Source organism: Opisthorchis viverrini (assembly GCF_000715545.1).
Source record: "Opisthorchis viverrini unplaced genomic scaffold opera_v5_3, whole genome shotgun sequence".
NCBI lineage: Eukaryota > Metazoa > Platyhelminthes > Trematoda > Opisthorchiida > Opisthorchiidae > Opisthorchis > Opisthorchis viverrini.
This window is the reverse complement of record NW_008751659.1, coordinates 1826022-1837753: the sequence shown is the minus strand read 5'-3', so window position 1 is coordinate 1837753 and position 11732 is coordinate 1826022.

Below are 11732 nucleotides of genomic sequence, written 5' to 3'. Positions count from 1 at the left end.
GTACAGCTTGTCTTTTCAGCACTGGCTGAAGTTTCCCCGTGAACTTTAATCTGCCCCAAAAAATTCGTATTTTCTTGGGATTTTACGGGAACAGAATAGTTAAGGTGAATTTAGAGGTGAATCGCGCTTTTTCCGGTACCAGATATGTCAGTAGAGTCCCTGTATACATTTTAGAAGCCGCCTCATAAAGTGCACGTGCTTCCAAAATAATACTTTTTTGGAAGGATGAATACTGTGTAAAGATTTCCGTTTCCATAGATACTGCGTAAACAGTGCATCAGGCCAAACCATGACGTCATTAAGTTCTCTCTAGTTCTTAGGCCCAAAAGAGAGAAATCCCATAGGAAGAAAAGTGTGTACAAAATGTGGACAATTTGCATACGTTTAAAGAAGTATTTGTATTTTTGTATTTATAAATTCAAGGTAAAACAACTTGTTTATCTCATAACTGTTTAAAAAAGCCGGAAAAGTTTGTTTGAAAATTCTTTTAGTCACAAAGCAGATGAACAATTCCTATTAATTGTGGGTGACAGTTGAATTAGTGGAATTCAACAGTTTCTGAAGAGTATTCCTTCTATCGTGGAGCAAACATCCTGATGAGTCCACACTAGAGCAGAAAAGCACCGGACTCGGGCTTCACCTTTATCAGAGATCGTCAGCATTTCATATCCTTGACCGTGAAGAGCTTGAAATCCGGACTTCTGACTTGAGATGGGAGGCTCTTACAACCACAATATCGAAACCAGTTGGACTCATCTGAGGTATCACCTCTGTACAGGCGAGGATCTTCAAGTCTGAGCGACACCTTGAACGGCTATTAGGTGACTTGCCTATTTAAATGTGCATTCATTTTTTCAGAAAGGCGTTTTCTATAGATATCACAATTTTTTATTATCTTTGGTCAATCACTTGTGTCAACAATCACTGCATGCAGATGTGTGCTCTTAAGAAGACAGATTATCTGAGATATTTTTTGAGGAGTTAATTCACATCCTTGTTACTGATCAAAAGAATGATTAACAGAGATATCATCTTACATTTTATCCTTCATAACACAGTTAAATAAAAAATGACTTATTCTGAGAAAATTTGAAAGGTTATAAAAGCAAGTGTAATCTCCTTTTTGTTGTGCAACTCGTCGGCCTTCCAATGCTCGGGTACATCTTGGGGTTTCTTCTTTCACTATAATATCTGCATTATTTGTGGAAGGATTTTGTCCCGTCAGTAGGCCTGGAATCCATTAAGATTTTTGCGTTAAACAACGTCTAAAGTTGCAATATCATTGTATAGCGTGCGTAGCGTATAATCGGAAATTTAACGTACTATAAACCAGACACTAGATGAATCAAATGGTTCTCCCCTGTTACAGTTCAAGCTGGAATAAAAGCCCAGTATGAAAGTAGAACTGGGGTAAAGTGTATTTTACGCCGGTCACTGCTTGGCTGGTCACCCTTACTGACAAAACTTAAACCTGCTATTCTAGCTCAACAAAACGGTTCATCAAGGGATCCGTATTGACTGATTACGGTACTCAACTCCCCTGTGCCATCTGCGAACGAAACACGTAAATTCACCAGCCTAACCATGCACGAGATAAATGCGTTCACTATGTGTCGAAGAAGTACCCGTTTTGGAATGAAGGCTTGCATCGTGGAATGGGGTTAACCGTCCAGCTTGAGTCACGGTGTCTAGAAGCTCAAGGCCGAGCTAAATTATATTTTGTGAGGGTTCAAATTTTTTCACGTGTAGGACAGCATTGATATTGAGATCTCCATAGAATATTAAAGTGATGCGCAAAATCACAAGCCCAGAATTGCCATCCTTAGAGATTTGTCAATAAATCTCGACCCTCGTGCTTTCTTCGGATGGCCTAGAAGCTAGGCACCAAACTGGTGTTACAGCTGACTGATTATGTTTTATATGAACGAAAATAAGTATACAAAAGGGATATAAACTTTATACTTGGGAATTGCCGTCCAAAGTGTTGCGCAACTTAGTTTGAGTCCAAAGCGAACCCTAAAGGGTTATAAAAACGTTGTAAAACAGTCCATCCGGAGAGAAGAGTAAATCGGTTCGAACTGTCAAGAAACATGCCCACACATCAATTTTTAACGAGTGGGTAAAAGGCGCGCTTCAAACGTTCTCCATGGGTCAAACGTTTATCATGGATTACGGTCGCGTTCCGAATCGATGAGGTAGACGCAGAAAACCGCTGGTTCAGGCTTGGGAAGGATTTTCTGAGGGTTATGCAGTATGATCTCAGTCTTTGAAATTTTAGACCCACCTGTATGAAGCCGACGTGCAGGTTATTTACATCCCTTTTAAACCCTCAGTATCAAATATAATCGTCACAGCTGTGTAGAACATTTTACTCCGTCAAAAAACACGCTCCCTTTACGGCTGATACAAATACGTGTGCAACTTAGCTCGGCCTCGTACGCCGACAAAAATCACGCTATTCCATCGTGATGATACTCACGTCTGACAGGTTGGCTGCATCAGGCTTCGAGCCATTTACCCAAGATGGGTGAATAGTATACGATGTGGAGAAGATGGAATAATGGACAGTTGGGCGAAAGGCGGTTGAGTAAATGAGGTTCTACTCCCGACCAATGGGCAAAAGCTAACTAAAAGTGCGTTCTGCTGTTTGCGACCTTTAGGGTAGTCATACAAAAAAGCTAGTTTGAAAAGGGCCAGTGACCAATAAGAGTTGCTCTGAATTGCCTCATTCACTGTATACGAGGACAAACAATGAAATAGCCAGTTAGAAGAGCAGCGTTTTGTCATATATCTTGATCGCCTTGAATAATTACGTCATATATGTCGAACAGATATGGAAAGCCAAATTATTACTGCGGAGCGCAAAGTGGTTTGTTGAAATGTTTGGAAGAAACATTGGATCAAACAACATTTTAAATATTGGAACGCCATTTTACATTTCGAGATCAAGTGCGATGTGCACGTTTCTTCATTAACTCAACTGCGACTGTTCGTTTTCCGTAAACTGATAAGTTCATACGGTAGCTGAGGTTATTCATACTGTTACTTGGTGAACTGGATGATTTACTCTCACAAAGTTTGATGGTGAGCGGAAACTTTAGGACAGCGAATCACTGTACGCTATTTATTTTAAACTGCTCACGATATATTTTGTATGACTCGTCATTGTGGACATATTGCCCACCTGTACCCAGCTTACTGACAGTCGGACACTCCACAAGTTGCTTACCTTCTATGTTACCCGCAGAGGCTGATTTTCACCTGACACGCTTAGCCGCTGGTGAAGCGCTATTTCTGACTCCATCCGACTTTACGGCTCCGACTCTACAAAGGCGGATTAATTTTCTACTGTTGCTTTCTGTGTGCGAGCATTCATTGGACCGTTTTGACACAAACTGGGGAGCAGAAAACTGATCACCAGGGGATGTTCTGCACAAAGCCATCGAACCGCTCGGTATTTTAGGTGGCACAAAATGCTGATGCGGTGGCCTGTTTGACTTACTGCAGTATTCCCCTAATGGAAGTTTGCTCGTCAAAGTGAAACGTACGTGAAATTCAGTAATATTTAATTTTCGACATTCAAAGAAACCTGGCTCACGGATGTGAAATAGCATAGTTATCGCAGAGAGGTTGCATTCCCTCTGCATGCAAGTAAAGATGGACCTGCGTGATCTCATGAGATTGTGATGTCATGAATATTGGCATAAAATAGTTGGGTCAGATTGAGCGCTTAATTAGCCCAGCGGTTTTTGGGTAACATCAGGGAGATGTTCAATTTTCGGAAGCACCGTAGACTTCTCGTAAATTTCATCTGGTTTTATGGCAGTGAACAAAACTCAAATTTGTCAAATTTGAAGAGTATATCTCTACAATGAATGTAGTGTCGCATTGGAAGTGCACCCCATGTCGCTGGATTAAAAATCAATAAATTTCACTAAACGTTACGTAAGACTAATAATTACGAAATGAAAGACACCATAAAATTCCAAGATCAATTCCTAATGGCTTGACAACCTGCATCTCTTCAAAGATACCGAGGGCGGAGCACAGCGGCATCCGACATACAATGTTTCCTACACAACTAAGTTTTCGGATGGAATGAACGCGGATATCCTTCGGTTCTCTGTCCAAGGCTACGGACCAGTCGCTTAAGATTTACTAACAAAAAAGCACTAACAAAATTGTAGATGTAGGAAATCGGAAATTCAAACTGAATTACCCGGTGCTCTTCAACTATAATTTTACACTGGGAGAAAAAAATACAAGAAGTCCGGAAATAACACGTTTATTATCTATAAATGTTAGTGACACAGGGTTGTTGGTATGGCTGTTCCAAAACGTTCATCTTTCGGCCACAGTCGAGTTTATCCAGCAACTGCGTAGCAACCGGTTTTGCAGCTACATTTCTTCGCGGTTTGCGATTAGAGGAATCTAGTATCTCAAGGAAATATCTTCGTTATTTTATGCTTCTGAACATTTTACTCCAGTCTGGTCACTTCAGATTATCCACCACACTGTTCTGAAACAACCAAAGGCATCGTATTACCGGCGTCATCCTTCACACTGGAATACACCCTTACATAGTACACCAGCTGCTAAAGTACCGCAGGCATACTGATGGCCTTGAACCATTCTACTGCCAAATCTAGTGCCTAATTGAGCGTAATTTGCATTTTCTCTGGCATGGTCTGCTAAGGTAACTACAAACATGCTTGCGTTGTGTAGAAAACAACTGGTTTCCAGGGTACCGCCAAGACATAGAAGGAAGGGTCAGTCTGGCTTGAAGAACTGCACCTTTGCCGTTTTCAGGTAATTACCTTATTCCGTCAAACTGAGTTACTAACGAGCACCCATTGACAGTGACGAAACCCGCTTTGCATGTTTTACCGTGATTTATATGGCTGGGTAAAATCCAGGCCATGTTTGTGCTAATAAGAAAAATCAGAATTTGCATTTGTCACATCGTTTTTAACGAGCAGCCTTTGACAACGTCGCATTTTTAAGTCACAATAAACCTTACATAAAATGGCTACTTGGTTTTTGTGTGCTTTCTAGTAGCAAGTCATCAAATACCCCTATGTGTAATTATGAGTATTCTTAGAAGAGGAAATTTTCAGAGTACTCACAACAAAATCAAGTGGCAAATTACTAGAAATCAATAACCAGTGAGTTCCTGTGGGAGATCGCCTGAGCAGTCTCCGGGTGTCAGCAATTAGAAAATCTTTAATATTTTACACGCCTGCGGTTTCACAACCAGATTCCTCTGTACTTTTCAGTATTTCTGGTTACGTACTCGTTTTCGATATCGTAATATGGTTTCTTATTAATAAAAAGAAAACAATGGTCAAATCAAAGTGCATGAATTTCTAATCACCAAATATAAGGCCACATAAAACTTTAACTCAGCTTGTCCGAATCTGGGCCACGGTTATAGAAAATGGCAAAAAACGCAGACTGTTGTGACGTAAAGCCCCAGTAGAATCAGATTAATGACATTAAATTATGAGATAACTTACTAGATAACTAACTCTCGTTCAAACGAGTGGTGTGACTATGAACAAGACACCTATTCTGCTAAACCCCAAAAGTTGCCCAGTGGGTGTCAGGCGTGTGACACACTACGTGACTGGGAAGTCCTGACTGACGGGTCAATCGATCGTCACAACCTGGACAGCTACTGGGTCGTCGTTCGGTCAGTCGGGCACACCAATCGCATCACTCAAGTGCGAACACGTTCGCCTGTTCAGACGTGATAATTCAGATGCGTCCAACTTGCGTCGGTGAGTAGTGGTTACACGCTCGCCTCGCATGTCAGATGTCCGGGGCTTAAATCCCGGCACGACCACTGGATATGCACTGCTGGTGAGTTCTGATAAGGGCAAAATTCGAGTCTGGTGCTTCCCTTTGGTATGAACTCACCGGAATAATTACTTCAAAACAGAGAAATGACCGTCCAAACGAGGGTGGTGTGACTATGAACATAATGTGCTTTTAGTTTCTGGGGCCAAAGCAGTCTTATACTTTATCTATAGACGGAGGCTATTTGAATTCCTCCGAAAACCTAGAAAAATATCTACAAGACCTGTCTGGTGAACACACAGCTTGAAAAGGCACTTATCAGGCTGGGTTGTTAATTTACTACATTCCTTTTGCCGTGTGTGATGCAATGTTACTCAAAAGTAGACTGTGTGATCTTCATCAACTAATTACGTCTATTTTCCAGATTTAAGTAAATTCGTGTTTGTGTTTCTTTCTTACTCTATATCTATAAAAAGAGAAACCTTCAGAAAATAGGCGCTCCGTATTCTTGAATCCTTTATGGGGAATTCGGTTGAGACAAGCGGTAGGCATGATATTTACTCAGGTTATGACTTGATAAACTTTCGTGGCAACTTCTCATTAAGGTCCTTTAGTGATAGTGTGAAAATGTTTGTGAGGCTTCCAACTGGGAGTTCGCGCCTAGCATGCAGGCGAACAAGCACCGTACATGTTACGAGTCTTGAGAGAGACAGAGGGAGAAGCGTTGAGTTTCGCGGTTGGAGACTAAACCTTTTGACTACGAACGACCAATCAGGACTCTGATGCATTATTTCGGGATTTTGAGACCCGCATCGTGGAAATTAAATTGTCGCCGAGTTATGGCGCCAGTGAAAGCCCGTCTTAGAGAAATGCGTCGAGTTACGTTCAAGTGCATCAGTGTTACAAAGGCCGATTGCCCGGATGACAGAGCATTCATGGAGTAATCAAAAAGTTACTCTTTCCTTTCGAGCCTCCTTATCCATGTTCTTAAGCTCTGCCTATTTCAGATGCTACTAAATTTCTACCTACTTGCAACCACGCTAGATGTTGTCTGTCATTATCGTGCATTGCTGATCGACATTCGCTAATCAGCAGACAGAACCACAAGTAAATATCATCTAATATGCAATAAACGGACACTTTGTTGTAGGTCACTGACAAATTAGACCACCAAATAAGTTTCATATTCATCACCTATCACACGAAATATGTAGCCGTATATTTACCTATTCTAACGTGAGTAGTTGGGTCAAATCAAATCGACTTCTACTAAGGCTCTTCACCGGTTAGACATTGACCGTCTCACAATTAATCGATGTTATCGCACAGGGTTAGGCAAACAAGCTCTCTATCACTAGGAACGAGAAATGACGACAGATGTTCAGACTGTGCGAACATATTTCTATTGGTCCCTTGTTTCTGTTTGCTCAGCTTATACAACAATCTGTCAAGAAATCCACAGAGTGTATATCACTGGATCTACTTTCGTTTTCAAAGGTTGAATTTAAGTGACACTGCAATGGTGAGATAGGTAAAAATGATGATTTCAGAAACCCGAAAAACAGCTGTCCATTGCTTCCTGGTTTTAACCTTATTTAGAAAAAATTCTGGACAAAACTTTCAAAACTCAACTTATACCACCTACAAATGACCAGCCTTCTAGGAAATGGACAAGTTCACACAAAAGTTGAACCTTCCGTCTGAGAAGTCGTTATTGAAGGAGCCGGTTCATGCGTGACCATATAACACAATTCGCTGAAAGAAGGATGAATGGCGACTTATTCCGTCAGAGTGCGAGTTGATTACTCCACTGATCAGCTGCTAACCAGAGGGTTGTGAGATCGAGGGTTCATCAGATGTACACTAATGACGATTCTTGCGAATTATAAATAGTTGTATTGAGTCTCAGCGTTGGAGTTCCACTCTGAGGACAGTGACACCTCTGAAAATTCGACCTATCCCCTCACTTTCAAACAAAACTGAAGCATATTTCTAAGCCCATGTACGTCTTTGGATTTGCGCTCCCTTGCAAGCAATTGAAACGCCAGGTAGCATCTAATAACTGTTTATGAAATGAACGAATTCCATTTTTAGAGTATTAGTTTCCATATAAACGTAATTTCAAGGGTTCCTGGAAGTAGCCGGGTGGCTAGAATAATAAAATAAAATAAATATTATCCGATAGAACATTCGGCTATATAAAAAGCTTGTTTTAAATGGTTAAGAGCAAAAAAGTAAACTTTGTTCAGCTTAGCTTGAGTTTAAAATAATCGTATCTCAGGAAGTCTTTTACGCTGTTTTTCTGCTTATTTGACATCTTCGCTGACAGAAGTCCTATCTTATTTTAAGATCATTGCCACCTGTCACAGTTTAAAAATCTGGTACATTTAATTGACCCGGTAGGAAATTTTGTTGCATTTCGACACCGAAAATTACCTGGGAGTGACAAAAACCTTTGTCTTAACCTACTCGATGTGTCCTTGGGAGAGCAGTTGAATGTCCACAGTTTTTGTCAGCTAGTTTTCCGCAATTTCATCCAGGCAAACATAATCATTCACCACTCTCTGTTTAGGCATATAGAAATCTTATTCAGAAATTATTTGAAATGTATCGCTCAGCACGGAATTCGCGAAACACACTCATTTGCAAACTAACTTGGTTTTTCGATTCACCTGGAAACTAGCTGAATTTCTCGTTTGTGATTTTTTTAGGCTACTGAATTTGCTGCACCAGGTCACCCCATATTTCAGTCGCTACGATATTCGAGATATTGCGACTCATGTATACCTTTGCAACGTACTACTCATAAGGTTGCTGTGAGCTTTCGGTGGATTATCAGCAACCTTATGAGTATTACGTTACAAATATACTCGTTGTTCGCTTTATTTCATTCCGGCACAACACAAAGCGGTCGCTTGGTAGTTTGTCCTCATTATTTTTTATCCGTCGTCTAGTGAAGCGATTATTCGATCGCTGCAGTGTGTTTCAATAAAAGCACGGTTCTTTGTTCTGCTTTTAACGTGAATCATGCGATCACTACGGTCATCGTCACGTGTCAGGTGGAACTTTTTGTCCATTTGCTAAATATTTTACGCACTGGCTGCGTTTGACCGAGGCGGGAGTACCAACCAATGATTACGTGAACTTCTTTTGTACACTAAGCATTCGATGAGCGAGTTAGGCCTACCCAGTGTAAACGCAGTGGAGAACCTTTGCTGTTTTATTTTCTTTGCATTTGTTTCTGTTTTTTATCCAGCGCATTTAGGAACGTTTATTTTTGAATCATTCAAGTAATATAAACTCTTGATTTTTAGGTGCTTTGCTCGAAAATAAAATACGACCACCACGCACACACATTAGGCTTGTAAAATCAATTCATTTGTGGCATTCATGTTCACATTTCTGGGATAACTGCAACAGGGGAACAAATACAACCACTGACTTAGTTTTTTGAGGAAGACGTGGTAGACAGTTGTTGCTGTTTTGAACACAGAAATTTAAGCACTCCACTTGTAGCTTCTTGAAAAAAAACAACGGTCCTAATTCCTTCCTGAAATCTGACAATGATATTTATACAATGAATAGTAAAGTCAAATGTGCTATCTTTGATGACGTATTGAGCAAAAGATGCCAGTTGGCTGCAGAACAGATATGGAACTTAAGGATACGAGAAACTGACTGAAGTTTCAAGTTTAAAACTAGGGCTGAACACGCCTTCTTTGGCCTTGGTTGTCCTGGAGACGAATAGGCTGAGAACGTGTCCGATACCGTTCCACTCGAATCCCAAGGTTTTTGAGATTTCAAAATAATAGCTAGTTTCATAATGAGGGATTTTCGAAAACCGAATAAGATGCGGGCTTTGTTGGTGACGTCAACCAGAAACCAAGCGAACTGCAAAGAAACAAAAAAGATGAAGAATAACGGATTATTCACGGTTTCGATATGGTACAATGTATTATTCTATCGGCATCAGTTAAACAAGAAACCGGAAAACAGAGCTGTCGTCCTCAGCCTCCATAAAACTGGTTTCTTTGTCATCGTTGAGTTTTGATTGACTACAATTAAAAGGAAGGACAACATGAGGATTTCTTCTCGGACCATGAGGTTCTTGATTTCCCAATAAAAAAGGGAATCGGAATTTTTTGGATACTACTGGTTGTAGGATTGATTTTCCACGAGTAGACTTGTTGCGTCACAGACATAAAATTGTGCCACAGCATCAGCTTGAGTCACGAGCTTAGTAACTCCAGAAACAATATATGGCAAATTAAAAACGAGAAGGCATTTTCTTAGGTGGTGTTGTGTTTCAAATTACTCATAGATTTTAACTTCTTGTTTTACTGCTCGTTTGTTTCAATAAAATTACAACCACACTGGTTGTCCTGGGCTGCACGTAGATTTGCGTAAATTTTTCATCAAATGCCCCGGTAAAAACAAAGCACTATGAAATTTAGAAATTACTGCACTACATAGAATAAAGCTTGAACGTCTGGTCTTTGTGAGAAATTTAATGAAATTCTTTTTGTTAGATGTCGTATACATCTGTTTGTTACAAGTTTGTCCTGAGCCTTCGGGTTTTGGCCAAGAGCATTTAACATAGCATGCAAATCTGCCCGACATAATAACGCGACAAAAATAACTCATTTACTGCTAGGTATCAGACATGCCTGAAACGTTGTCTAACTTGTACCAAATACGAGATCTTACTCTGAACCATGTTTGACCCATTATTTGCGATTGATCATCATCATCATCATCATCGACAGCATGACATCAGTGTTCAACACCGATGCTTCACTGCCGTATTGCGATTGATCAACCGACCGACAAAACCAATAGAAAAATGCTGGATGAAAAAACTTAGCTGGCTGTTGAACGTCAGCAGACATGATTGTCAAACCTTAGCGGAAACTTCTGCTAATGTGTCCCGGTGTGCTTTTAGTTTTATCAACCCATCTGCAAGTAAACGATTGTCAAGCTTGCACTGTTCTGGCTTTTTTCCGCTGAATGACGTATATATCATGAGCACAACAGCATAGAACTGCCTAGCTTGTGGAGCAGTCGTGTATTCAGTAGCCTCCTCTCCTAATTAGAATATGTCTGTAAGGTTATACCATATATTTTGAAGTAAGTGCGACAAGTTGCAATAATGTGTAAAACTAGATGAAACGTCAGTTTCGTCCTCATTTTGAGGGGATTCTGCTTTTGTGTTTGTGTTATGATTTAGGTTCGTTCTTCTCGTTTCTCAAAAAAAAGAAAAAAATTAGCTCAGCTATTCAAGATTTTAGTTTGCGGGAAAACTCGAACGATCGTACGGGCTGTACGATAGACTGTCAGACTGTCAGACTGTACGGGATGCCAATAATCAGCGGTTTACTAGCTCGGAAGGCAGTTACTCTTGGTGACCAACAGCCATAATATTCCAGGTGATAATGTGGAGCACTGAAACGGGAGAGGTTACCAATATAATGACGAGAAAAACGAGTTGTGATGAAGAATCTTGAGAAACGTTTCACCGAAATAGAAGGCTTATTTTTTCTGTTGCCTTCCGGCAGCAAAGTGAACAAAGGATTGAGCCTCTAAAAGTGAAACTCTCTAGAAAAGCCTTCGCACTCCTATCCTTGGGGAAAGACAAAAAAATAATTCATTTGAAGCCAAGAGTAATCAATCATAAGTACAAAAGTCGGGAAGTAAGGCAGGTCAGCGTTTATTTTTTGGTCAAAACCAACCTTTAAAATTTTAAATTTTTGGTTGCACATTTACGTCATATCTTTGCCCCTAATACAAGGTAGTTTTCTGCAGCAACAATGAAAAAAGTTCTTTCATTTCAGCACCTTTTACGGCTCATCCATGCGTTGATTTGCTCCTGATCGTATGAGTTGAAAACATGCAAAGAAAGAAAGTGCTTTTATTCTTCCGTGAATATTCAAGGT